The sequence below is a fragment of the Phacochoerus africanus genome, chromosome 10 (genome assembly GCF_016906955.1).
Source record: "Phacochoerus africanus isolate WHEZ1 chromosome 10, ROS_Pafr_v1, whole genome shotgun sequence".
Taxonomy (NCBI): domain Eukaryota; kingdom Metazoa; phylum Chordata; class Mammalia; order Artiodactyla; family Suidae; genus Phacochoerus; species Phacochoerus africanus.
The window spans coordinates 28,907,845-28,932,076 of NC_062553.1; the positions used below are offsets into that span (position 1 = coordinate 28,907,845).

General features: G+C 41.5%; 1 protein-coding gene across 1 annotated transcript in view; it reads left to right on the forward strand.

Moving 5' to 3' along the window:
* LOC125137379 (NACHT and WD repeat domain-containing protein 2) overlaps positions 1–24,232 on the forward strand; it is a 63,332-nt gene that overhangs the window by 19,494 nt on the left and 19,606 nt on the right. The window lies entirely within an intron of this gene.

Genomic DNA, 24,232 nt, shown 5'->3' on the forward strand with positions numbered 1-24,232 from the left:
GCTACCTGCCTCTCCCCCCACCTCTCTTTAAAAGGTGTTTTTCTCACTTAAGTAAATCCTCCCTTTTCTTTCTCAGTTTCCATCTTGCTTCTGAATTCTTTCTGTGATGAGACAAGGACCTTCCCTTAGGGAGCATCCCCATCCGCCGTGTCTCTTCGCAGTGTCTCTTCTCCGCGTACTGCAATGCTGTCCTCAGGGTACTTCCGCTTCCAATGACGGCAGCCACCTCTGGGCACCTGTTTTATACCTTTATGACAACACTGCCTTCCACTGTGGCTAATTGTGCCTGAGACCAAAGACCAAGTCTGTTTCATTTTTTTTTTCCTCTTTCACTATGAAAAATATGATAATTTACCAAAATTAAATGTTTAGGCACTGAATTCAATTGTGTGCTATTAACCAAGTGAATAATCACGGATTTATGGCAAGGAAGCAGAGAATGTTAGCTCATTTCTAACAGACATTTCCTTCTTCTTTAGCACTGTTTAAATTCAATGTCTTTCACGCATATCTAGAATAAGTGCCTATTGACCAATTATAGTCTCACTTGAAGAAAGTACAATGGAAGCTCTTATGTAAATGAGAAAGCTAAGGCTGGGATTAGAAATTCAAAGTCCTAGCCCTGGTCTTCTCCACTAACCTAGCTGCATGTGTTCAGGCATGTCATTTAATCTCTGGTGAAGACAATTTTCTCATCTGTAAAATGAAAAGTTGGTACTATGGTCTCCCTAAGGTGTCTATTATGTCTAAAATCTTATCTTTTTTTAGCCATTATCTTTTAGCACCTATTGTTATATACAATCTGCTAGTTGTTCAGTTTGATGAACCATTTTTCCTGGCATACGTAATTATACTTTGAATGTTATGGAATTTTCTTGACGGCTGAAAGGTCTCCACCCAAGTAATTAACCCCTTGAGAGAGGAGTTTAGGCTGTTCACTTCTTCCTAGTCTTTCCACAGAATCAGCATGAACAAAGTTTACTAGAGGAAAAAGCACTGGGAAGATCACTAAGCCCACAGCACACAACTCCCACAAGTTGCCATCTATTCATCCCACAATGTCTGCTGAACCTTTATTGTGAGCCAGGCACTAGTCTAGGCACAAGAAGATGGGGAAAAACAAGACCGATAAGACCCTGCTTTCTCGGAACTTATAGTAGAGGGGAGAACAGAAAATAAACAAGAATATCAATGAAATTTTTGAAAGTCATTTTAGCTTGTGGCAAGGGGTTGTTCATAGGTACTTGGATGATTAATTTAGCTCAAAGTTCTAGCCGAGCAGGTGACATCTGAGCTGATGTCTGAAAGGAGAATGCCGGAATCAGTCTTACACGCAAAATCTAGGAACACTAGGAAAAACTACTGAACGATTAAGCCAGGATTTCAGTGAGCCTATTCAAGGGGAAACAAACTTCTGGGAATTATCCATTTTCCCCAGTAGGTATGACTTCTTTAAAGTTGAGCCAACTTTAGACCCAATTCAAAATCTCTATCAGGCAAAACTAAAATGCATAGATTGACCTTGACATCCTGTAGCAGCTACTTTCTACTCATTTCTCCAACACAACAGGCGCGTGCGCACGCACACACACACGCACGCACACAAGATGGGGACCACATTTGCCGAACACTCCTATGCACCAACCCAAGTTTTGTTGTATTTTTATGGCCCATGACACAAGAGGCAGGCTTCAGGTCATGAGCAACTTGTAGAACTCTGCTCTTTTTAGGCCCATTCAGAAATGTGTAGTAGAACAAAAGTAAAATGCTGCTGTTGGAATTCCCATTGTGGCTCATCAGCAATGAACCTGACTAATATCCATGAGAACACAGATTGCATCCCTGGCCTTGCTATGAGCTGTGGTGTAGGTGGCAGATGCAGCTCAGATCCCGCATGGCTGTGGCAGAGGCCAGCAGCTACATCTCTGATTCAACCCCCTAAACTGGGAACCTCCACATGCTGCGGGTGGGGCCCTAAAAGCAAAAAAAAAAAAAGACAGAATGGTTGCCAGAAAGGACGTGAGCATGAGCAATATAGGTGAAGGGGGTTAAGAGGAATGTAGACAACTAAGAGTATCATCACTTTGTATGGTGCAGAAGCTGCAAATATTGACACACCTGAAACTAATCTAAGTCAAATTATTGCAATTAAAAAGAGAATGTGGAGTTCCCTTCGTGGCTCAGTGGTTAATGAACCTGACTAGGAACCATAGGTTGTGGGTTCAATCCCTGGCCTCGATCAGTGGGTTAAGGATCTGGCGTTGTCATGAGCTGTAGTGTAGGTCACAGACACAGCTCAGATCCTACATTGCTGTGGCTCTGGTGTAGGCCAATGGCTACAGCTCTGATTAGACCCCTAGCCTGGGAACCTCCATATGCCTCGGGTGTGACCCTAGAAAAGGCAAAAATACAAAAAAAAAAAAAAGAGAGAGAGAGAGAGAGAATATCACTATTAGCCCTAACAAATTTCATTCACAAACTTTAGTCCTTCCTTTTCAGTAACATTTGACATGGAAGGGCAGGTCAAGTCAGAATAGCCATAGAAGTGAGTCCATATTCCCCACTCAGCCTGCACGCATTTGAGCACCCATCCTTCAATATCATTATATAACATTGCCTGGGATCTCTTAACAGGAACTCTTGGAGTTCCCGTGGTCGCTCAGCAATAATGACTAGTATCCGTGAGGACAGGAGTTCAATCCCTGGCCTTGCTCTGTGGGCTAAGGATCCAGCGTTGCTGTGAGCTATGGTGCAAATTGCAGATGTGGCTTGGATCCCCTGTTGCTGTGGTGTAGGCCAGCAGCTGCAGCTCCAATTTGACCCCTAGCCTGGGAACTTCCATATGCCACAGGTGCAGCCCTAAAAAGACAAAAAAAAAAAAAAAAAAAAAGGAGCTCTGTCCCAGTCATGCTCCAGAGCATAATGGATTAGGACTATCAAACTTTTTTTTCGCTTTTGTCTTTTTAGGGCTGCACCCATGGCATATTAAGGTTCCCATGCTAGGGGTCGAATTGGAGCTGTAGCTGCCAGCCTACACAGCAACATGGGATCTGAGCCACGTCTTTGACCTACACCACAGCTCACAGCAACACGGAACCCTTAACCCACTGAGGGAGGCCAGGGATGGAACCTGCAACCTAGTGATTCCTAATGGATTCGTTTCCACTGTGGCACAATGGGAACTCCAGGAAAAATCAACTTGTAAGTCCTGTAGGCCTGAGCTGAGATCCTCATTCTGCCATACACTTGCATTCTCAACCTTGGGACCAAGAGTACCTTAACTCATAACTTCATGGCAAGTGAAATAAAAATAAAAACTTTTCTGTTGCTATTGCTAGGCTTCTCATTGCCTCTTAAAAGCACCCTGCTCATTTATAACTGCAAGCATTATAGGAGGCGGCTGCTAATTCCCTCTGCAAGGTCCTTTCCCACCCTCACCCCAATTTGTCCATTTAAATCCTTTTCACCGTCAAGGGCCAATTCAAGTTTTGCTTCCTTCACCATCCATAGTCAACTTTCTGATTAGCTACATACTCTCTAAGATCTGTGAGCCCTGATAACACTCTTTGTCCCTTCGTGTCTACTTGCCTGTCCCATGTCCCATTTCTTACCAACCCACCTGTAACCTCTGGAAGGGCAAGAATCTCATTTATTGTGCCTTCCTCTTCACTTAAGTGATGAAGAAATAAATGAATTCTTATCCTCGTTGTGAAACCTTCCCTTGTGCCTCTGGTTCTTCAAATCAATGGCACCCACCTCTACGGACCTGTTTTAAACATTGCATCACAGTTGGTTGTGAGTGCCTGAAATGAGGGGCACTTGTGTTCAGGCAACCAAGTGATAAGAATGAGGCAATCTTGTGGAGAGTTTAAAATCATGTAAGGAAAAGGTTTTCTTTTCTTCCCCAAAATGTGGGTTGCAATCTGATGGTGGATCTGATCATAATTTTACTCTAGTGAGTTAGTGCCAGCAATTTTTAGTGGAACGGAAGAAAACAAAACAGAAAGCATCAAGGTAGATTGTAGGCAATAGTTAATTATTGGTGAAACACCTTACCAGGCCCATTCCCAGAAAGTGATTCCATCGGTCTGGGGCAAAGACCAAGATTTTCAATTTCTGGAGTTCCCATCGTGGCGCAGTGGTTGGCGAATCCGACTAGGAACCATGAGGTTGCGGGTTCGGTCCCTGCCCTTGCTCAGTGGGTTAACGATCCGGCGTTGCCGTGAGCTGTGGTGTAGGTTGGAGATGCGGCTCGGATCCTGCGTTGCTGTGGCTCTGGTGTAGGCTGGCAGCTGCAGCTCCGGTTAGACCCCTAGCCTGGGAACCTCCATATGCCGCGGGAGCAGCCCAAGAAATGGCAAAAAGACAAAAAAAAAAAAGATTAATTTCTAAGAAGTCTATGTGTAACAGAACCACAGTATAAAATGTGTTTCTTATTGTAGGTTGCTGTCAAAGTTTAAGAAACATTGCTCTAGATTAAGGAGTCAGGTCTAAGAGACATTTTCATAATTTCACCCAACGTACTCAGACATACATTATCTCACAATATTTTAAAATCCTTATCTGGCAGAGATGAATACATGGCATTATCACCATCATAGAATAAAGGGTGCTGAGGCATTTAAACACCAATCTAAGGAACAAATCCTGATGAAGCAGCCTATTTGGTGTAACAGTTATCCAGATAGACAATAACTGATTCTCAATCAGAACCCAGACTGTAATTCCTTCTTTAATTAAATGAATGCTTTTTAGGCAAATGCAAATCATGCAAATTAGTCATCTGTGATTCTCATAAGGGTTATGAAAAATTCTGTAGTTATTTTAATTTGTAAATGAGCCATGTTAATTCATGTTTTTTTCTACTTTTTTCTACTGTACAACATGGTAACCCAGTTACACATACATGTATACATTTTTCTCACATTATCATGCTCCATCATAAGTGGCTAGACATAATTCCCAGTGCTACACAGCTGGATCTCATTGCTAATCCATTCCAAAGGCAATAGTCTGCATCTATTAACCCCAAGCACCCCATCCATCCCACTCCCTCCCCCTTGGCAACCACAAGTCTATTCTTCAAGTCAATGATTCTTTTCTGTGGAAAGGTTCATTTGTGCCCTATATTAGATTCCAGATATAAGTGAAATCATACGGTATTTGTCTTTCTCTTTCTGACTTGCTTCACTCAGGATGAGAGTTCTTGTTCCATCCATGTTGCTGCAAATGGCATTATTTCATTCTTTTTTATGGCTGAGTAGTATTTCCGTGTGTATATATACCACATCTTCCTAATCCAATCATCTGTCCATGGACATTTGGGTTGTTTCCTTGTCTTGGCTATTGTGAATAGGGCTTATAATGAACATGTGAATGCATGTGTCTTTTTTAAGGAAACTTTTGTCTGGATATATGCCCAAGAGTGGAATTGCTGGGTCATATGGTAGTTCTATGTATAGATTTCTAAGGTACCTCCACATTGTTCTCCATAGTGGTTGTACCAGCTTACATTCCCACCTACAGTGCAGGAGGGGTCCCTTTTCTCCACACCCCCTCCCCTCCAGCATTTGTTATTTGTGGGCTTATTAATGATGGCCATTCTGACTGGTGTGAGGTGTCATGCTGCTTTTAAACTGTGAATATGCCAGGGAGGTTGCCATGGTCTCAAGCAACAAGAATACAGGGATGCAACTGATTAATAAGTGCAGAATGGACGATATTACAAATCTTCATCTCACAATCCCAAAGGAAATGGTAAGTCTGGACAAGAAGCATCAGCGGTTGGTAAAACCATACAGTAGAGCAGGCATCAGGGAGCCGGCACTGGCAGCCTCAGCATCATTCATACTGGATCAAACAGAGTTTATGTGTCTCATCATGGATGTAGTAGGAAAGCACAGCATCATCTGTGAAGTATTCTTGCCTTTAAAAACAAAAAACCTGAACCTGAATATAATCCAGGCTCTACCTCTATTACCAATTTATAGGAAATACACAGGCTAATTGGAAGATAAATGGCAACAGGAGGTGGCAATCAGCCAAATCTCTGATGTGGCTTAGTTAACAGCAGTGGTACCAAGGTGAGATCCCAGAGGGCTTGTTAGTACACAGAGCACAAATCACCGGGCTGCCTTCCCAGTGTCTGTTTCAGTAGGACTGGATGGAGCCTGAGAATAAATTTGCATTTCTCACATGTTCCCAGGAGATGCTGAAGCTGCTGGTCCACACTTTGAAAACTGCTGGCCCTCAGGACAAATAACCCGCTATTAACCAGTCAGTGACATGAGAGAGAGTGAGGATGTTACAGAATAAAATAACTTTAAAAGGCATACCAACTCAATACAATAAGGACTTTATCTGGATTTTGATTTTAAAAAGTTGCAACTATAAAAAAATTTTTGAAACTGGTAAAATCTAAATATGGACTGAGGGTGGGATTAAGATACTAAATTACACTTAATTCTTTTGAGAATAGACAATGATTACATTAAAATTTTTTACATAAAAGATACATGCTAAAAAACTTTTTGTTTTTTGATAAAATGGCAGGACTCCTAAGATGGCTGAAACAGAATTATCAAAATATTGATAAAGTATTGATAATCGGTGAAACGTGATGAGAGGTACCTAGGGAACCTGTTCTGTGAGTCTACTTTGGGTATGGTTTGAAAGTTTTCATGAGGTTTTGTTTGTTTTGCCTTTTCTAGGGTCACACCCACAGCATATGGAGGTTCCCAGGCTAGGGGTCAAATTGGAGCTATAGCTGCCGGCCTACATCACAGCCACATCAGATCTGAGCCATGTCTTCGGCCTATGCCACAGCTCACGGCAATGCCGGATACTTAACTCGCTGAGTGAGGCCAGGGATCGAACCTGCAACCTCATGGTTCCTAGTCAGATTCATTTCTGCTACACCACGACGGCAACTCCTCATGAGTGTTTTTTAATGACCGTGACCTACACTAGACTTCTCCACCTTATCAAGAATTACATTTTCATCTGAAGATCAGCCTTCCAGTGCCCTCAACACTTCCAAAGTAAACATCTAACCCTCAGAAAAAAAAGATAAATTACCTTTTATCTCCAGAAGTAGCCATAATAAAAATATACTAAAGGCATGAAATAAATCTTGAGATGTCATTCAAACTTAATACACAATTCTACAAGAGTTGTCCGGTCTAGTTTCTCATTCCCCATAAGATCTAGTAAAGGAAAACTGCAAAAATAGGTATAGTGACAGCAGGCAAAGTCAGTCACAGCCTGCCATTTATAGAACAAAAGAGACAAGTATAAACAAGTTGGATCAACACCTTATATACTGATAGATCCCTGTATAATGATAGATCATTATACAGTGATTAGTCACTAATTCACCAATAAGAAAATTGTATCAGTTAACATTCCAATGCCTTTATGTTACTGCTGTTAATCCACATAACGACTCAGAGATTGGCACTGTTATAATTTGCAGTTCACAAAGAAACTGGAGAACAGAGAGGTTAGATAACTTGCCTACAGTCACACAGCAGAAGGCCCGTGCTCTTAACCATTTGCAGTGCCAGCTCATCAGTAAAAGTTAAAGAGAAAACAGCAGTTGAAGTTTAAGACATATCTGGGTGAAACAAAAGTATGAAAGACAGCTTATACATTTTTTTCTATCAAAATTTGTCCAAAGAGATTTTAAGATGTCTGAAGGGATAAACTGTCTATTTGGAAGTATTTCTCAAGAACGCATGGTACAGGAGAAAGATGGTGGATTTGAGTTAGAGACACATGGGCTCAGAGCTGGGCTCCATCTTTAACCAGCATGGGATCTTAGGCAGGTTACATGACCTCTCCGCTCCCTGGATTTCTCAGCTTTAAAGTAGAAACAGGAGTTCCTGTCATGGCTCAGCAGAAAGGAATCTGACTAGCAACCATCAGGACACAGGTTCAATCCCTGGCTTCACTCAGTGGGTTAAGGATCTGGCATTGCAGTGAACTGAGGGATAGGTCGCAGAAGCAGCTCAGATCTGGCATGGCTGTGGCGTAAGCCAGCAGCTACAGCTCCAATTAGACCCCTAGCCTAGGAAACTCCATATGCCATGGGGTGCAGCCCTAAGAAAATTAATAAAGTAGAAACAGTAAGGCACAACACTGTCATAAAGATCAAATGACTTAGTGTCTTATAATTAGTTCATATACTTCCCCTCCTGTGAAAAAAGCTAGTGGTGCTAGATAAATAAGTTGTTACTTTATAATAGGTATGACCACTGAAATTGCTACAAGATGAATCCTAGAATGATCCAAAATAAACTGCCTATCCCAGAATTCAGACAAGTTAGCAGAGATGAGAGATTGAGGGAGGGCCTCTTCAAAAGATAGTTACACGAAAAGCCTACAGAAATGTCTTACCTCCAGGGAAGGTAAACCATGGCCTATGAGTTTGGTCCCAAGAAAATGTGCCAGCAGGGAAGAGAATACAGCTTGTGTGCCAAGCCTGGGAAGTGGGAAGGGGAGAAGCTCAGAGCAGATGGAGCTGTGAACAGTGAAGACCTGGGGAACCTCCATAGTGTGGGAGCCAGTACCTCCGCAGTGACCAGAAAGGGTGGCACCAGCCAGCACTGGACGGCTGTGGGGGATGGTAGGAGAGAGGGACAACCTGCTGTGTCGACACACCTAGCTGTGACATCAGTCATGGGTAACCTTGGCAGAAACGTCTTCAGTATCCTGGGCCACGGCAGGTACTGGTGCTGGCTGCTGCACATTTTAGGCCTTAACAATGCAGCTGCTACTTCTGGAGACCTGACTTTGATACAAAAGGCTTTGCAAAGGTCAAATGGCAGAGCAGGGTACAGAGACCACTAGTCCCAGAGCACACATGGCATTCCCTCAGCCCCTCCCTCCTGGAGGAATGCAAGGGATTCTGAGCTCCACAGAGGGTTGATGCAATGCCAATAAATCCTATGTCGTAGCCATAATAGTGGCCCTCATTTATGGCCAATGATGAAGAGTCTGGGAAATACAAATGACAAACATTTCCATGTGTAAACCAGTATTTTTCATCAGGAAAGAAAGGTAATATTCAAGTATTCCCTTTAATTAAAATTACTTAAATGTATTTTAAAATACTGGGTCAATTCACTAACGTCCAAGGAGAGAGAATACCATGCAAGGAGGACTTTCGTCATCAATTACAGCTGATTTACAACTCTGCATTAGTGTCAGGTGTATAGCATCATGATTCAGGGGTTTTTTGCAGATTATATTCAATTTCAGGTTATTTTAAGAATTGGATAAAAATTCCTGTGTTATACAGTAAATCCTTATTGCTTATTTACTTTATGTATAATAGTTTGTATCTGTTAATCCCATACTCCCCATTTGTCTCTCTCCCATCTGGTAACCCTAAGTTTGTTTTCCATCTCTGTGAGTCTGTTTCTGTTTGGTGTAGAGATTCATTTGAATTATTTTTTAGATTCCATTTACAAGTGACTATACATATACTATTTTGTTTCTGACATTTCACTAAGTACAATATTCTCTAGGTTCATCCATGTTACTGCAAATGGCAATATTCCATTCCTCTTTATGGCTGAGTAATATTCCACTGTTTATATGCACCACATCTTTATCCATTCATCTGTGGGTGGACACTTAGGTTGTTTCCATACCTTGGCTGTTGTAAATAGTGCTGCTGTGAACATTGGGATGCATGTATCTTTTCAAATCAGAGTTTTTAGAAGGACTTGCTATGAAATTCCAATTGTCTATTAGGCATGTACTAAAATGGCATTTGTAAGCAGCAGGCCTTCGTGAGCCTAGGCCTTACTAACGGGTACCCATTAATAACACTGCTATTGTCATTAAGATAGTTGACAATGAGCCAGCTTTCCTCTGTCCAGTTCTCGGGCCCTTGATACACATGCCAGGCTTCCTCCTAGGCCTGTCTTCTCTGTCCCAGTTCAAAAAAGAAACTTTTCTTGAAGTGTGGACCAGCAGTATACGCATAGTTGATTCAGCTTTTTCTGAAAGGTTCTCAAAGCAGCACTGAAAGGCCTCAGCAGCATCTGCACATACACATAAGTATTTTGAAAGAATGCTTAGACACACTGGCCAGAGCTGATCCCTACAAGGCAGCAGGAGGTGTAGTGAGAGCCTGCTGTGGGCCAGGCATTGTGTGGTGTATCCAGGACAGGATAAGAACCAGGCCGGCTGGAGAGTGGCTCTAAGAATAGGCTTTGTAGACACTAAAACAGAACTGGAATCCATATTTTTAAGTACGGAGTTAGATATCAAGTCTAAGCATGGGACTTTTTATATGTTAACATAAATTAATGCTATTTCTACTGACATAATGTCCTCAAGATTTGCTAACTTGATGGGATATTATATGGTATTATTATTTTGTCTTGTTGCCTATTTCTAGGGCTGCTCCCACTGCATATGGAAGTTCCCAGGCTAGGGGTCCAATCGGAGCTGTAGCTGCTGGCCTACGCCAGAGCCACAGCAACGCAGGATCTGAGCCGCATCTGTGACCTACACCACAGCTCATGGCAATGCCAGATCCTTAACCCACTGAGCAAGGGCAGGGATCGAACCCACAACCTCATGGTTCCTAGTCGGATTCGCTAGCCACTGAGCCATGATGGGAACTCCTCTATGGTATTATTGATAAAACAAAAAAAACCTGGGAAGAATCCAAATACTCATCAGTAAGAAAATTGGTGAATAAAATGTGGAATATTCTTATGATGGGATATTTTGGCTATACAAAGGAATGGACCAGATCTAAGTTAATATAGATTCATCAAAAAAAAAAAAAGAATTTAAAAAAAAGGGCAAAATATGCCCCGTATACAATTTAGGTAAATTTTAATATAGCATGCCCATAGATGTATATTTGTATATATAAGATATAAAAATAGACTGAAAATATACAATATGTGCAAACTTGTAATATTTGCATCTTGGGAAGGAAGAGGAAAATCAGCCTGGATTTGCAAGTCAAAGGACAATTCAACTTGGTTATGTTTTATTTCTTCTATTTTAAAAATGTCCGTTGGAAATGGCCTAAGAATAAAAGCAAGAGGAAGTACGCTTAAGTACTATTGTCAATAGAATCTTTTCCAATAGGGATGGAGGCTCATGATTCTGATACTGCTATAATGTACACCAGAATTAAACTACTAAAGCAAATGAATTGCAGATTGTGGGACCCAGGTTTCCTCACAATTGGACTTGAAAGGTACAGATCAGCAAAAGGAGGTAGCTAGAATGATCCATGCGATAAAGGGTTAGAGTTGGAGATATTAGTTATGAAATTTATGGAGAACTCACATTTGACTTTAAAGTAGATATAAGTTTATGATTAATAACTTAATATGGAGCCAGTGGTTACCCATGAATATACTTATCAACATGTGTAAATACCCAGGTTAGTATACACACACATAATTCTGAGAGGGCCTAAAAAAAAATGATACTGCATAGCAACAAGCACATCCAGCACCCAGATCTTGATTTTTAATACAACTCTCCAATAAAAGGAACAAGGCCTTCTTGGAGAGATGGGTGATTCTGAGACTGCAGCAGGAAACATACAAGATGAGTCTGGAGTATCTTATGCCAGAAAATAAGTTGTTCTTAAACAAAAATTGCCATAATGAAGGGAGTATGTTAGAGGCACCAAGGAGCCAAGTGAAAGAGCTTCCAAGGGAAAAAGATGGAATAATTCGAGCAACAAAATCAAGTAGCATTATTTGGTTGTGATGATCATTGTACAGCTATAAATGTAATAAAATCCATTGAGTAATAAAAAGAAAAAAGAAAAAAAGTAGCATTGCATTATAACCCGAAATACAAAATAGCTACAAGTTCCCTAATATAAAAGAGTAATTGGTAATCAATTCTGTGCACAATTCCAAATTATGTAGATTATATGTAAATAATATAGATAACTCCACCCTAAAGGAGGGGAGCACAACTCCCACCCCTTAAGAGTGGGTCACAGAGTGACTTCCTTCTACAGTGTGCAGTGGGAAAATGGAGTTTGAGGGACTAATTTTACAGTAGAGAAACCCAACAAACACTGCTTCAGCCAAATGATCAAGATCCATACCATCAGGCAAACTATGTTGAGTTAGTACTGTTGATATGAGGAAAATAGTACTTCTATGATCTTCTTCCCCCGAAACCTCTAACGCCAGTCCAATAATGAGAAAAACATCAAGCAAATTCCAATAGGGTACATCTTACAAAATATGTGACTAATACTCCCCCAAATAGGGTCATCAAAACAAAGAAAACCTGAGAAAATATGGCACCAAAGATGAGCCTAAGGAGAAATGACAAAGAAATGTAATATGGCATCCCAGAACAGAAAAACATTACATTCAGTAAAAACTAAGGAAGTCTGAATAAACTATGTGTCTTAGTTCATTAAAATGTACCAGTAACGGTTCAATAATGGTAACAAATACACCATATTATGGAAGATGTTAAAAATAGGGCAAACTGGGGGACAGTGTGATACAGGGGAATGTCTGGTACTATTTGGTTGCTCTTTCTGTAAATCTAAAACTCTTCTGGAGTTCCCGTCGTGGCGCAGTGGTTAACGAATCTGACTAGGAACCATGAGGTTGCGGGTTCGGTCCCTGCCCCTGCTCAGTGGGTTAACGATCCGGCGTTGCCGTGAGCTGTGGTGTAGGTTGCAGACGCAGCTCGGATCCTGCGTTGCTGTGGCTCTGGCGTAGGCCGGTGGCTACAGCTCCGATTCAACCCCTAGCCTGGGAACCTCCATATGCCGCGGGAGCGGCCCAAGAAATAGCAACAACAACAAAAAAGACAAAAGACAAATAAATAAATAAAAAAAAAATAAAAATAAAACTCTTCTATGAGATTGTCTTCATTTTTTAAAAATCACTTGAAAATATGACCAATGTTGAGTTTTGAAGCTGGACAGTGGGGACATAGTTATTTTATGTTTTGAATGTTTCTCTTTTTAATTTCTCATAACTAGAAAAATAGAAACTTGAGTAGAATTCTGTCCATACTTTATGTGAATTAGTAATTATGGTGGGCAGTTTTACTCTGTTTTGTTTATATTAACACTGAAATTAAAATCTCTTATAGAAGAAGGCTGCCAAGATGCAAGTTAAAAATGGGGAGTTCCCGTCATGGCACAGTGGAAGCGAATCCAACTAGGAACCATGAGGTTGCAGGCTTGGTCTCTGGCCTTGCTCAGTGGGTTAAGGATCCGGCGTTCCCATGAGCTATGGTGTAGGCCCGCAGCTGTAGCTCGGATTAGACTCCTAGCTGGGAACCTCCACATGGTGCCCTAAAAATAAAAATTTAAAAAGACCAAAAAAAAAAAGTTAAAAATGGCTGAACTTCTTTGTACACAAATCTATAAATATTAAGATGAATTTCTAAAAGTGGAATTTTATACCCACTGCCAAATTGCATTCTCAGCATGTTTCTTCCCATCTTCCTGGCACTCTGTCTAGAAGTGCCCATTTCCTTTTGTGAGCATACCACTTATTATCAGCTTGATAAGGAAAAAAAATCTGTTTTCATTTGCCATTCTATGGGTGTTAAAAGAGCAGAGCATCATTATCAACTTTTATACTTACTGGCATTTGTGTGTCAGCTTCTATGAACTACCTGTTCGTGGGTTTTGTCCATTTTCCCATTGCTGTATTAGAGCTCTATACAAATGTTTTGAATACTGCCATTCCCACCTTGGGTCTTCTGTGACTCCACTCCACCGCTTTCCCTCCTGATTCTGTGCCCACAGAAGGGTAAGTGATCCTCAGCCCTGTGGTCTTGCCACTCTAATTCCTTCTTGAACTATCTAATCCATATGGATCTCTGACTGCTCTCCCAGAATGAACACTCAAAATATTAGGGCCCACAACCGTGTCCACCGTCTTGTTAGAGTCACCAGCCTCCCCTGGGAATGAGGGGGATCCTGGGAATTTCAGTGCTCAAACTAGGACAGTCCTGAGCAAACCAAAATTGTTGGTCACCCAGCAAGTCAGGTGCCCAATTATTTGTTGAATGAATGCATGATGATTTCCAGGACTGCTTTCCCAGACAGATTCCTCTTTTGACTACTTTACAAGTCCTTACTTCTAACTGCTTCATGGGTAGGACCATGTAATAGCATCTCACCATTTTTTTTTTTTTTTAATTAGGGCCTCACCTGAAGCTTATGGAGGTTCCCAAGGAAAGGGTCAAATCAGAGCTGCAGCTGCTGGCCTACACCACAGCCATGCCAGGCCCAAGCCGCGTCTGCAACCTACACCACAGCTCACGGCAGCACCAGAACCTTAACCCACTGAGCAAGGCCAGGGATAGAACCACGACCTCATGGTTCCTAGTCGGATTTGTTAACCACTGAGCCACAACGGGAACTCCCTCCCTCTAGCATTTTAGAATGTAATTCTTACATATTTCTCAGTTTTATAAGGTAACTGTCTGGGGTTAGGATTGCAATCTGTACTTGGAACTGATTAAATTAAGGGCAAGCTCCAGAATGGCTCCATTCCCTGAGTCCTGTTACCAAAACTTCGCATACTTTGGTTGCTTCCTTGACTCCCATGTTTCTAAAGAATTGTCAGCCTAAATCAAAGGATAAAATGAGGCATTTGAAATGGGGAAAAGGTGAGCCTGTTGGGGAATCGCAGAATTGCAATTCGAGAGAGACACAAACTATAGCAAGCTGCAGGTGAGTCCGTTCAAGGGTTTGGGGGAGGCTGTCCTTATGAGCAGGGAACTCAAGGAGGCAAAAGTCCAGGGAGCGTGTGTTCAAGTCAAAACCAAATCTAGACCAGCTTTGAAAATTCCCCAGACAAAACCAGCCTAGTCATATAAATGAAGCTCAAGTCAGCTTATTTTGCAAGACCAACCCAACCTGGGCCTCTTGTTCATGCCTCTGGAAAGCAGAAGCCTTATTTCCCAAGGCTGATACAAGACAATTCCTGACCAATTCCCTATCACGTAAAAAAATTCCAGTCTTAGCAGGTTGCCGTAAATCAGGGCACATGTGTGAGACTTTCCATTGTATCATTTTATATCCTCTGGTTCCATTTTAGATTGAAATTCTTTCGCAGAATAATAGTTGTGTTCAGTATTTTCTTTTTTGTCTTTTTGCCTTTTCTAGGGCCACACTCGTGTAATATGGAGGTTCCCAGGCTAGGGGTCAAATCGGAGCTGTAGCCACCAGCCTACAGCAGAGCCACAGCCTTGCCAGATCTGAGCTGCGTCTGTGACCTACACCACAGCTCACCGCAACACCAGATCCTTAACCCACTGAGTAAGGAAAGGGGTCGAACCCGCAACTTCATGGTTCCTAGTCAGATTCTTTATCCATTGAGCCACAACAGGAGCTCCTGTTCAGTATTTTCAAGGTATTGAAACTTCGTTACAGAGAAAAGCACACTGCAATAAGTAAAAGGTAGCAGAATTACCATGGATATAAGTAAATATTATTGATATCTGCTAAATTCAGCAGTGGGTTTCAGTATGTTAATTTAATAGCCGTAGTTAAACCATGAATATCAGTTTTAAGAAAAAAGGTAAAATTATCGTCTTATTTGAGCTGACTCTCAAAGAAACTAGATCAAAGCATTAACTCATTTGTGGTATAGTAAACGAAACTTGTAAGTCACGTCATCTATGACTCAACCCCCGCAAAACGTTTTAGGATGAATTGCCAAACATACCAGATCTTTCGTTAACAAAACCTGCTTCATTTTGTTCATCTTTACGCTTGTATTAGTCAGCTCAGGCTGCCAGAAGGAAATACCCTAGAATGGGTAGCTTAAACAATAGAAATGTATGTTCTCACAGTTCTGGAGTTTGGAAGTCCACGATCAAGGCGCCAGCGTGGTGGGTTGCGGTGAGAGCGCGCTCCTTGGCTCGAAGACGGCCGCCTCCTCACTGTCTTCCCGCAGAAGAGGCCCTGGCGTCACTTCCTCCTCTTATAAAGGCACCAGTTTGATTGGCTTAAGGCCCCATGCCCGTGACCTCATTTTAACCTCAATCACCTCCTTAAAGGCCCTATTACATTCACGAGGTGGGTGAGGGCATCAACCCAGGTACGGGGGCACATGTGTAGGCCATCGTCATGCTGGTCTTTTCCTGCAAAGTGGCAATCCCTGTAGACGTGGTGATTAACACACCAATAATAACACAAACCTCTTCATTTTTTAAAATGTCTATTTTATGTGTGGACTCTCTGCACCCCCTCAAGTGTTGCCTGTCTTCTAATCCATAAATGCTAACCCCACACCTCTGTTGCTGTTCCAGCCCGCTAAGGCAGTTAACCCCGCTTAATTCTTTTAAGCCTCTTTTTCTTCACCCAGAAGAGTGGAGGAGTTTGTTCTCATCTCACCCTACAGTTTCTCACCTTCCTTCCACCTGTAAACAACTATCTACCCATTCTTTTGCTCCTGATCTTCTGTTTCTCTTTCTTCAATGAAGAGATTTTTTTCCCCTTCTCTAGCTATCCAGTTATACTTCTCTGTCTATCCAGCTTATTTCTATTACCTGTCTGTACATGCACATGTGCTAAGAATGTATGTTTCTCTACAAACGGAGTTTAAGTAGTGGTGCCTTCTACATCGCCAGGTGCTTTATATTTCAGAGTGCTTTCACCTAGAGTAACTGTTTGATTCCCTCAAGAAACCAGAGTGGATGTGTGACCAGGTACATATACAAGGGTGAAATATTAGCTCTATTTATAGATATGAAAGCTGAGGCTCAAAGAAGTTAGTTAAGCAACTTGCTAAGGTCGCTCCTAACTTTTTGCCTTTTTCCAAACTCAAAATGTTTTTTACATATCTGTAGATTATTCGTGTGTATTAATGTACCTCTTTACATATCCTATTTCAGAAACTCATGTTTTTAGGATGTGAAATACAGGCTCACTATGTACAAATTGTGGGAAGGGATTTTTTTTTGCCCATAGACAGATGCAAGTAAATATCTAGTCATTATATACTGTCAGTTCCATCGTGGATATCCGGATGATTGAATGCTTTGACATAAAAAATACTAAACTGTATGGACCAAGTATGTAAGTATATTTAAGTATAACATCCCATCTTGGCAACCATGCATGCAAGTCCTTATCTCTAATGGCTAAGATATCACTTTTATGTCTGTTGGTGCCACACATATGATCTTCCCTAAAGATCTGATCTAGATCATCTTTAACATGGACAGTATGTAGTCCTAACAAATACTATTTCAGTCATTTGTCATGATTATTTCCCAATTCGTCCCCTGTAATAGCCACGGTTCTTCAGAGAAATAGAACCAATAGGAGATTATATATTAGAAAGGATACATACACACACACATACATGATTTATTATAAGGAATTAGCTCATATGATCATTGAGGCCAAGAGGCCCCACAATCTGCCCTCTGTAAGCTGGAGGGAGCCCCAGGAAAGCCAATGGTGTAGTTGCAATCTGAGTCCAAAAGCCATAGACCCAGAAGTGCCCATGGTATAAGTCCCGGTACAATGGCAAGAAAAGACCAACGCCCCGGCTCAGTCAGGCACAGAGCGACTTTGCCCCTTTTCCTACTTTTTTGTCCTCTTCGGGCCCTCAAAGAATTGAATGATATCCACTCCCACTGCTGAAGGCAATCTGCTTTACTCAGTCTGCTGATTCAAATGCTAATCTCATCCCAAACACTCTCAGACACATCAAAAACTAATGTTTCACCAAATATCTGGGCACCCCGTGATCTAGTCAACTTGACACATAAAAGTAACCATCATATTCCCCTTCCTCCTTTTACTCTTGCTTCTTGTGACACCTGAAACTTGAAAGTTTGAGTAATTGAGTTGAAATCCACTTCTACATAAAGTACCTTCTATTTCTATTTCTATTTTAAAAATGTAAACGTCAGTTGCAAAGGTGCTTCTTTGGAAAAACATTGGGAAAATAACATTGTGTAAAGTAGGTGCAGCTGATTCTTGGAGTGGTTCAATTGATCTCACTCTGCAATAGATCATTGTTTGTAAAGGTTAGCTGTGAACTCCGGGAATTCACCACAACCATCTTTTCCCCTCCATGCAATGTCAGATAAAAAAGAATGCCAACACCCAAGGGCATAACATTGAACATTTGGCAGTCCTTGTGAACAGTGCTCCCCAAAGCGTGCAGTGCCCGCTTGCACCAACATACATGGTGACCCTGCCAAGGGCACTGGCTGGAAAAACCATCATTAGAAGTAAACCATCCACAGAACTCTCAGAAGGGGGCATAGCACAACACGCTGACGAAGTACAAAGAATGAGGTTATTGAAAATCCCACATTCGAGTGCTCGTGTTTCCATATCTTCTTAGAAAAGTGGTCTTGGGCAAGCCAGGCAAGGTCTGTGAGCGTTGGTGTCCTCTTCTGCAACTCTCCCTGCTTCACAGAATCGTGAATGTTTAATGAGATCATGGACAAGAGAAAAGTGTATATATGAATGTAGATTTTAATAAATAAAAGAGAAGGTTATAGAAAGGAAGAACTAGTTCCAGCTGCCTTGCATCAGTGACTGGGTTGGAGGGAGTAGGGCATTTACAGTCAGTGCTTTAGCTTGTTACAGCACCAATGGTGAGGGCGGGGTGGGGGCATGACAGAATCTCTCCCTTTCCAGCTGCCCCCATGACTGATGGCTCACAAACAGCAGCCCACCCACCTATAAAGCATAGCCTCCATCCCCCCAAGAAGTACCTTCACCTGTCTTTCCTGACATCCCGCAACTGTAAAAACAAAGACTTTCTGAGATCACCCGCACCATGGAGTGGAGATCTCTTTCCTGCAAGAAAAGCTGCATCAGATTCAGACCCCAATGATTCTCAATTGCAAGCCCAGGCAGAACTAACTGCACATAAAGAGCTGGTGGGGGGTGACGGAGGGCAGAGGAAAGAATCAATGCTTGTGCAACGGAAAAGAAAAATCAATGGAGGGGAAAGAAAATGTTATCTCTAAGCCTTTGAATGGCTTAGATGTATCTATACCAGCATATAAGAAAGGAAAGAATGATACAAAGAGTAGAGAGTCCTTCTACATTTAGGTTCTCAGTTATAAAGAAATCAATAGTTCTGAAAGGATTTCTTTTTAAAAAACAAGGTGAAATTTATATAGTATAAAATAAACCACTTAAAGGTGAACAATTCAGGAGTTCCTGTCGTGGCTCAGTGGTTAATGAATCCGACTAGGAACCATGAGGTTGCAGGTTCGATCCCTGGCCTTGCTCAGTGGGTTAACGATCCAGTGTTGCCATGAGCTGTGGTGTAGGTTGCAGACACGGCTCGGATCCCACGTTGCTGTGGCTCTGGCGTAGGCCGGTGGCTATAGCTCCAATTCCACCCCTAGCCTGGGAACCTCCATATGCCTCAGGAGCAGCCCAAGAAAAGGCAAAAAGACAAAAAAAAAGTGAACAATTCAGTGGCAATAATACATTTATAATGTTGTGCAACCACCACTTCTATCTAGTTCCAAAGCATCTGGAAGTATTTCTTAGTCTAGAATTCTATACACAGAAACTGCTATTAAAAAATTAGACAATTTTCTTAGAATTTTTTCAATCATTTGGGCTTAACTCCCAGATTATATTTGAGCACTCAACTGGATTGTTGCTTCCTGGGGTGGGCCAAATTAAATATGTTCTCACATTTGATTAGGTGGGTGGGAGAGGCAATTATGGATTTCTAAAGACAGGAAAATCCCATATGTTTATATTCGTGTGTGTTCTGACTCAGTGTTTAAACAATGAAAAGTTGAAAATGATTTCAGGCAAATGTGTTTCTTTCAGACAAGGTCACAGAGGCTGATGAGATCAGTGGTATAACTAATAAACATGGACCTCAATGCAAAATCGAATATAGTCCCTCAACTCTCCACCAAATTTCTCCACAAACTGGCAAAGTTGGTTTAACCAAGCAAAAAAAAAAAAAAAAAAAAAGACTTCTCCAACAGTGAGTTCAGAAGTTCAGAAGGATGTGAAAAATCCGATTTTTTTCTTTGGTTAGGAAAGTGAGTATCCTACTGACTATGAACAGAAAAGGAGGCTTTCTTGCAGATGGCTTTGGCACCTGCCCTAGGGTCATTCATGTGTCCTCCCCATAGCTACAGAGCTAGGAATAGTCTGATTAGGGAACCAAGATTGGACCTCCACCTTGCCACCTCCACTTTTACTGCTGGCCTTTTAGCCTTGGTCCTGCATCTCTACCCCTGCTCTGAGCCATTGACCAAAAGAGCTGGACTTTGCAACTGAGTTGGACCAAATCTTTGTCTGAATTGACTGTTGCCAGCCTTAGTATACACAGCATGCTATGTGTGTTACCATGTAACTGTACAGACCCCCAGAAGTCTTTCTGAAAAATGTGGTAGCAAACTTCCCTTTTGCTGTTTCTCTTTTTGTTGCTTCTCAAATAGCAAGGTAAGATTGAGGCAGAATCTTATTTTGGACTCTTGAAAAGGAACTGCTTCATGATTTATGAGCATTCCACCCAAAGGAAGAATCGATAGAGAGAAGGGAAAGTCTTGGAGAGAACAATCCAATAAGTAACTCTAAGCCTATCTCATGATTACTTTTCTGAAGTTCTATATTACCGCTTTATATATAGCAAGCCCTCAATAAAATCAGTTATTTGAATTGAATGAGGTTATTTTTTCTTTAGTAATCTCTACTCTAAGGAGCACTTTGTCTCACTATACTGATTAAGTAATTAGAGCACTTGGTGCCAGCTGTCCAATGCCAATAATTATTTTTAAATAGACTTAGATTTTTGTAATGATCTGCAGTTTCCCTGTCCGGCTCCTTCAGTGCTCGCTGACTATTACTCCTGAGACCATATATGCATGGCCCATAGCAAGTGGCCCTTATATTCTAGAACCATTTGTAACTGCACTTTGAATTCCAGATTCCTCAGCTCCCCAAAGCACAGCAGCCCTTAGGTCTAAGAAGGGATTTTATAACTTCTCCTTTAACAAACACCCTTGGTGATCCACGTGCCTGCCATGGAGCACATTTCAGAAATGAATCCACAGATATGATCCTGCCCTAGACTCTGAGACCAGCCGGTTTAGAGCAGAGGGAGGATGAAGAACCAATGGTAAACTGCTAATACGGAGATGACAGTCCTTCCCTGGGGTGTGATCTTATTTCCATAGTCACTATTTTGTCCTCTTTCCCACTCCATGGCTGAAACCCAGCTGTTGTCACCCTGCATCTGGGTTGCTGGGAACATCATATTCCTGGGCTTCATTGGCTGCTAGATGAAGACTTGTCAATTACTAAATCCCATATTTACTGTTCTGCCTGTTCACCGAGTCCTTTACCCAGTGGCCAACCTCCACAGATTGCCTTATGGGATTCCTCTGGAAAGTCCTACTTCTACTGCTTTGAAATCCTCTTAGTGCCTTCCTTGCCCAGGTGGGTTTCCGGGATGACCCTTCCCAGCACTAAAATCTCACTCTTCATGACAGATATTCCTGAATGAGGATGCTGACCATCCTTACCCAGAATTAGCCGAGAGGAATAGGACACCCACCAGGCCGGCTACCCTTTAAAAGATCATCTCCCTCTGTGTCTGTATTCGAGCGAGAGGTTATGCCTGCATTTACCCGAGTTTAACATAAGAGATTTTAGACAAGGAATTAAGTGAAAAACAACTCAAAGCAATATTATTTTTGTTGCATATGGACTATTGTCAAGAAGAGCCCAAAACAAATGTAGATTAAAATAAAAGTGCTCTTCAGAGCTCCCGTCGTGGCTCAGTGGTTAACAAATCTGACTAGGAAGCATGAGGTTTTGGGTTCGGTCCCTGGCCTTGCTCTGCGGGTCAAGGACCCAGCGTTGCTATGAGCTGTGGTGTGGGTCGCAGACGTGGCTCGGATCCCATGTTGCTGTGGCTCTGGCGTAGGCTGGTGACTATAGCTCCAATTAGACCCCTAGCCCGGGAACCTCCATATGCCACAGGAGCGGCCCTAGAAAATGGCAAAAAGATAAAAGTAAAAAATAAAATAAAAGTGCTCTTCATTGGCATTCAGGCTGATACACTTGGAGTGAGAACATCTTTTCTCAAAGGAATCGTCTATAAACCTCTATACATTTGTCTTGCTGAAATAATGGAGATCCATGATAGAGTCCCTCCATTCAAGCCCCTTCCAAAGGGGCTTATGCAGCCTAAGAGAACAAACAGGTCTATCTCCTCCTGCGTGGTCTCTGAGGCTAGTAGTGAGGAGAACTTGGCTTGGAACAGGGAGTTCAGTGAGCCATAGTCACCTGCTGTCAGCCAGTTAGATGAGATGAATTCAGTCCCAAGGAGATACAGAGAGCCTGGCCCGACCAGGGATGTGTTTAGACAGTACCTGCTAAAAGACTAGAGGCTGAAGTGAAGTTGCTGACAAAACTGGTATTTTCCCAAATTATTACTCTACCTGTTGAGAGCTGAAATATTATCTTGGAACACAAGAAGTTTTGGATAAGGATAGAACAAACTCTAGGGATTTTTTTTTCTCTTAGTTTGCTCATTTACTCAAAGAATATCTTTCCTAAAAAAGTATTTTCTATGTGGTAGGCATAAACAGCTCTGGCTTCTGCCCTCATGGGGCTTATCATCTTGTAGTAGAGTTTAGGTCATGAATTTATTTTGGAAACAGGTCTATCCAGGATGTAAATTGTCTCACCTGCCTGTACAAGATGAACACCATGGGTTACAGAGGTAGTAAGAAATGCCCTCAAGGAAGCCAAACCACAGTTTACCTTCTGGTGGGTAGACAAGACAGGACATTTGTGGTAAAGGTGCCAGTCAACAGGAAGACAGGAGAAAGGTACCCACAAATAAATAGGAATTGTCCCATAGATACTGTAAAGCAGACCGACTTGGCTTGGATGGTACAGATCCGTGTTAGACTTGACTTTCCTTCCTTGTTTCCACTAGATAAGATGCCAAAGGCTAACTGAAATGCCAGGTGCTATTTAAGCTAATATTTTTCCTGGCTTAAGCCAGTGGTTCTGGCACCTGGAGGGCTTGCTAAGACATAGATTTCTCAGCCCTATCCCCAGAGTTTCTGATTCAGGAGGTCTGGGATGGACCCTAAGCACGTGCAGGCTGAACAAGTTCCCAGGTGATGAGGGTGTGGCTCATCTGAGGACCATGATTTGAGAACCATGGGCTCAAGTGAACACTTGGAGGAGACTTGAAAGTGTTGCTCCACAAAGGAGTATAGACAGCATTACCAGGCTTAAAATTAAAAACAAACACACAAACAAAAAAACTGTTGTTTTTCCTACTACAAAGTAACACGTGTGTATTGCAAACATTTTTTTAATAAAAAAGCAATCCACTCAAGAAACAACTGAAGTAAAATTTAAACCATCCACTGCAAGATAGCCATTAGTAATCTTGCTGTATAGTCTCACAAAATCTTTATGTGTTTGTTTTGTGTTTCTACAAATATATACAATCTCCTTCATGTGTGTGTATACGTATATAACATATATACAACATACATCGGATTGATCTTATACATACTGTTTTGTAACTTATCTTTTCACTTAACAGTATATTATAAACATCTTTCTACATCAATACAGCTCTAGAACATTACTTCGTACTATCCTTGGAATAGAGGTACTAAAATATATTTGAATGTTCTCACTTGCTGGACACTTAGGTTTAATTCTATCCTGTTAAAACAGGCTCAGCATAAATATGCTGTCTTTATGTTCATCCTTCATTACTTTCTAATGACAGATCCCAGAAGAAAAACTGCCAAGTCAAAGCTCATGTATTTTTAAGTCTTTTAATACATATTGCCAGAATACCCTTCTAAGAAACACTGGGTCAATTTACACATTCATCAGCTCTATAGAGGTATTTTCTCACACCTCCAAATGACATTGAGCATGTGTTTTCCTTTGCCGTTTCAATAGGGAGAAAATGATATCTGGTTTATATTTTGAATTTTTCCCAGTTACCAGTGGATTTATAGTTGCATCATATTCAACAATTTCATACTTTTTTCATTTGTAGCTGTGTAAATCTGGGGCTTTGAATTCTTTTGTTTGCAAGTTTACATGTTTGCTATTTCATAGAATCCAGCATGTCATTTGTTGTCACAAATTTAAAAAAAAGCCTCAAAAGAGACAAATTTAGGAGTTCCCATTGTGGCTCAGTGGTTAACAAGCCCGAGTAGGAACCATGAGGTTGTGGGTTCAATCCCTGGC